This window comes from Bubalus bubalis, chromosome 8 (assembly GCF_019923935.1).
Source record: "Bubalus bubalis isolate 160015118507 breed Murrah chromosome 8, NDDB_SH_1, whole genome shotgun sequence".
Taxonomy (NCBI): Eukaryota; Metazoa; Chordata; class Mammalia; order Artiodactyla; family Bovidae; genus Bubalus; species Bubalus bubalis.
In genome coordinates, this window is record NC_059164.1 from 50580649 (window position 1) to 50586073 (window position 5425).

The window sequence follows — 5425 nt, forward strand, 5'->3', positions numbered from 1 at the left end:
AATTGTTTAGTACCTACTATATGTTCAGCAGTGTGCCATGTGCTTCCTTAAATGATCTCAAGATATGAAAGTTCACGAGATACCCTTCATCTCATGTTCCTATTCTACATTATTCACTCTGCCATCACATGATGGCTGAAGTTTCGTCATTAGATATCACCAGAGAGAAAGCGCACTACAGTTATCCATTATGTTCAGTTTCACTTGAGTATGTTCCTCAGATTCTTCCCTGAGAACAGGCTTTAATAGTGATAAGCAGAGCATGACTGTGAGGGCACTAAGACCTGGAAAAGTAGGAGTAAGGACAAAGTCGCAAAACAAGAGAGGGGCAAAGTCTTGTCAGCTTCACATGCATAGACTGGCTCTGCTTATAAACGTATCTAACCTAGAAGAGTAAGAGCAGCTGAGGCTCTTCCTGTGCCCCTCAGGAAGTGATGCCAACACACATTGAATCTCACAAAGATGTTTCAGACCCAGAGAGAGGTGTCTTGGTACATGACTAAGCCAGATTATCATGTATTTGTTACCACTTCTAACATTCTGTTTGGTCTGAAAATCATGTTTATAAATGCACATGCACGAATACTTCTGTTTATATCCATACATAACCTTTCTTCCCTACAACCTCCTTGGACACACGAATTGTGTCTTCTGTTTTCCTTTCAACTCATCTCTTATTTAGTAATACTGTGTACCATCAAACAATTTTCTCTAGGGGTTACTGACCTAATAGTTGAAATGTCATTCTAAAGGGGAAATCTGAAGATGGTCAAGAGATGAATCATTGCCATTAATCTGTCAGCAAGCAAGCGCTCAATGCTAAGGCAGGGATATGGAATTAAAAAGGATCTCCACCCTCCAAAACTCAGAATCTACACATGGTCATCAAAATTCCCTTAAAAGACAGCAACAGAATATAGTGGAAAGAGTTTGGACTTTGAGGCAATAAAGAGCTAGTTTTTCAATCTTGGTACCACTGCTTTCTTAGCTGTGTGGCCTTAGGTAAGTTACTTAACCTTTCTGTGTCTCAGTTCCCTTTACTGAAAATGAGGTTAATAATACCCACCTCCAAGGGTTGTTGAATGTCTTCAGTGATGGTGCTTTCTACCTCAGCACTATTGACATTTGGGACTGAATAACTCTTTGATGTGGGGGACTGTCCTGTCCATTGGAGGAGGGTTAGCAGCATCTCTAGCTTCTTCTACACCTTAGATGACAATATCTACCCTTCCCCCAAGTTATGACAACCAAAAGTGTCTCCAGAGATTTCCCAATACTCTCTTGGGGGCAAAATTACCCCCACTGAGAGTCGCTGGATGAAATTAATTGAAGGGGGTGCATACAATAGACATAAAGGAGTCCATAAACTTTACAGTTTATTGTTACATATCACTAGTGATAAATCAGAAATCAGTATAGGCTGCATAATAGACTGCTACATAAAACAGAATTGCCTGAAGGCTTTCAGAATTCCCAGGAACTCTTGGGTTCTCTCATTCCCTCTGAAGTTTTTTGCTTATATTCAGAATAGATAATGGAGAAGGCAATGGCACCCCACTCCAGTACTCTTGCCTGGAAAATCCCATGGATGGAGGAGCCTGGTGGGCTGCAGTCCATGCGGTCACTAAGAGTCGGACACGACTGAGCGACTTCACTTTCACTTTTTCACTTTCATGCACTGGAGAAGGAAATGGCAACCCACTCCAGTGTTCTTGCCTGGAGAATCCCAGGGACGGGGGAGCCTGGTGGGCTGACACCTACGGGGTCGCACAGAGTCAGACACGACTGAAGTGACTTAGCAGCAGAATAGATAAAAGCAGGAAATTGAGATACCCTTCCAACTGTAAGCTAATTTTGATTTAGAGGCAGAACTCTATTTTTATATTGTGGAACCATTCTTACTCCTTTTGCACTGAAATGACATCTGAAAGCTCAATTTTTCAGTCCCTCTCATTTTCAGCTCATCACTAGTGGTATACTCTTAACAACTGTATCCAGCTGGAGTCTGGCACCCTGACGGCTCTTCTGTAACTTAGAAGTGCTTCCTAGTACTTTTAAGGGAAGCCTTGTGTGTGTGTAACTCAGTTATGGCCGACTCTGCGACCCAGTGGACTGTAGCCCGCCAGGCTCCTCTGTCCATGGAATTCTCCAGGCAAGCACACTGGAGTAGTTTGCTATTTCCTTCTCCAAAGCGAAGCCTTAAGGATCCTCAATCTGTACAAAGCAGGAGCTTATTAATATCACTAATGAACTGGAACAATTATGAATAATATTCAAAATATAACTTTGTCATGAATGTGAAAGCCAATGGATTTGGGATTTTCTAAAGTTGATTTTTATAAAAAAAATCATTATTTTTTTATTATTTTTTAGGTGCTTTTACATTTTTCCTGCTAAAGCCTTTTTAGAAACAAGAGAATTTATAACACCAGATTAAATTTTCATTGATGATATCCTGAAAGCCAAATGTTCTCTGTAGAATTAAAACTGTGGTTTAGTATATTTGAACCCTAAGAAAAATTTTCTTCAGATGAAGTCTGTACCAATCTATGTACTACATAAGAGTTCCATTTAGAAAGGCAATAGAGCACAGTAAGTAGAACAGTAGGCTATTTACTTATTTGTAACTATTTCCCCCATGATAGTTTATACTTAAAATCTATAAATCAAGACAATGTTTGAAATAAAAAAAAATAGAAGAGAGAGTAGGTGGGAATTTGTTATTGTATCTGGGAACTAAAAGCAATTCAGAATATATTGTCTGTCAAAGTCTAAAAGGTTATTTATTCTTATAGTCTGATATTTGACAGAAGTCGACATCCAAGTTTACCTGGGGAAAAAAATCCTCCCTCCACCCCAGTCTTGGAAAAGTTTGGTATTCAAAGGCTCACAGAATTATTACTGAATGACATCATGGTCATTATTTTCAGCTATAATTTTTTCCAAGATATCTATTTGATGGTCATTTCTTATACCAATTTGGAGAAGGAAATGGCAACCCACTCCAGTATTCTTGCCTGGAGAATTCCATGGACAGGAGCCTGGTGGGCTCCAGTCCACGGAGTTGCAAAGAGTCGGACACGACTGAGCAACTCTCACTCACTCACTCTTATACCAATTCATAATAAAAGCCAAGGACACAACGTGAGGTCACATGAGTTACTCAGGGACACAACATGGGTTAGGACACAACACAAGTTACTCAAGGAAGGCTGTTTAGCCTGGGAAACTAAAATAGAAGAATTCCCAGGTTCAGAGTTTCCTTTCTATTTCATTTTAATTTACCCTATATAGACAGAGTCTATGAGATCTTGTTGTTTAAGACACCATGATAGCTACTTATTGATCCACAAGTTCAATGTGATTGGTGAAACTATGGTGATTAACCTGTATGGTCAAAAGGACAACCAATACCTAGTTCAGCGACTCTGGCTCACTGGCCTCTGTAGCCTGCATCCCTAAGGCTGCATCCTTGTATCTCCTAGAGTGACTGGAACCTCCTTACTTCAAAAGCTGTGGAGAGGCAGCACTGATGAAATGACGCAAAACCCTTTGGAATTCTTATTGCTCAAAAATTACATTTAGTGATGTATATGAAAATCATCTAAATCCTTTCTGGAATAAAGTGTTCTTGTTGTTATTCAGTTGCTCAGTTGTGTCTGACCTCTTTGGGACCCCATGAACTGCAGCATGCCAGGCTTCCCTGTCCTTCACTATCTCCCAGAGTTTACTCAAAGTCATGTCCATGGTGTCAATGATGCTATCCAACCATCTCATCTTCTGTTGCCCTCTTCTTCTCCTCCTGCCCTCAATCTTTCCCAGCATCAGGGTTTTTCCTAACTGTATATACTTTCCTATGCTGTATATACTTACTTGCTTCATAAACAATATGATACATCTCAGAAAAATCCTATGAATCAGCTCTTTGCATGAGGTATCTAAAGTATTGGAGCTTCAGCTTGATCAGTCTGATGGGAAGGACTGATGTTGATCAATCCTTCTAATGAATATTCAGGGTTGATTTCCTTTAGGATTAGCTAGTTTGATCTCCTTGCAATCCAAGAGACTCTCAAGAGTCTTCTTCAGCACCATGATTCAAAAGCATAAGTTCTTTGGTGTTCAGCCTTCTTTATGGTACAACTCTCACATTTGTACATAACTCTTAGAAAAACCATAAGCTTTGACTATATGGACCTCTGTCAGCAAAGTGATGTCTCTGCCTTTTAACGCAGTCTCTAGGTTTGTCATAGCTTTCCTTCCAAGGAGCAAGCATCTTTTTATTTCCCTGGCTACAGGCACTGTCCTCAGTGATTCTGGAGCTGAAGAAAATAAAACCTGTCATTGCTAACCCTTCTTCCCCTTTTATTTGCCAAGAAGCAATGGGACAAGATGCTATGATCTTAGTTTCCTGAATGTTGAGTTTTAAGCCAGCTTTTTCACTCTCCTCTTTCACCCTCACCAACAGACTCTTTAGTTACTCTTTGCTTTATGCCATTAGAGTAGTATCAGCTACATGTCCAAGATTTTTTATATTTCTCCCAGCAATCTTGGTTCCAGCTTGTGGTTCATCCAGTCCAGCATTTCACAATAAAGTGTATACCATGCTAATTAAATTGATTTATCGAATTGATAAGTATGTATCAGAATTCTCATCTAAACAAATTTGACAGTCACAAAGTTTTACCTAAAGCTAATAACAAATTAAGTTTACCATGATCCTGTTTTACAAGAAAAAGTGTATGCTGTATATACTTACTTGCTGCATAAACAATATGATACATCTCAGAAAAATCCTATAAAATTGGTATATTTTATTTTCATTGTTGTTCCATTCCCCATATGAAGAAATTGAGGTACAGAAGGTTAAAGGCCATGCCCAAATTCAAGAAATCTAGAATTTGAACAAACCTAGTGGTTTGGTTCCAGAGCTTTTAATCATGGTGCTCTGTGTGTAACTGGACCATACAGAATGGTTTTGTTTGTTTAACGGGAGTTATTTTTTATAATTTATCCACTTGCTTCTCTGTTTAGGTGAAAACAGGGGCTTATTACAAAGAACCTGTTTCTTCTTTATCTTCATTTCTTCAGAATCTGCTGAGTGGTCTCTTCATTATAGGATTATAAACTAAGTAGGTATCCATGGAGAAAAAGGAGAGAACAAAATCTTTTCCTTTTTCATTTGAGATTCAGCATAGTTAGAATCTATTTGATGAATCAAGATGACCCCAATCGAAATGCTCAAATATGGCACAAATGGTCCCTATGGAGAACCAGACACACTATGAGAGGAAAAGTTCAATGTCAATATCTTCTTCTGGGCGGGAGACGGGCCACTTTGCAGCTGAAACTGGAAGGTAGTCTTTTCCTGCCCATCATGGGATGCTGGGCGGGTCTTGGCAACTACTGGAGAAATGTTGGAAATCCA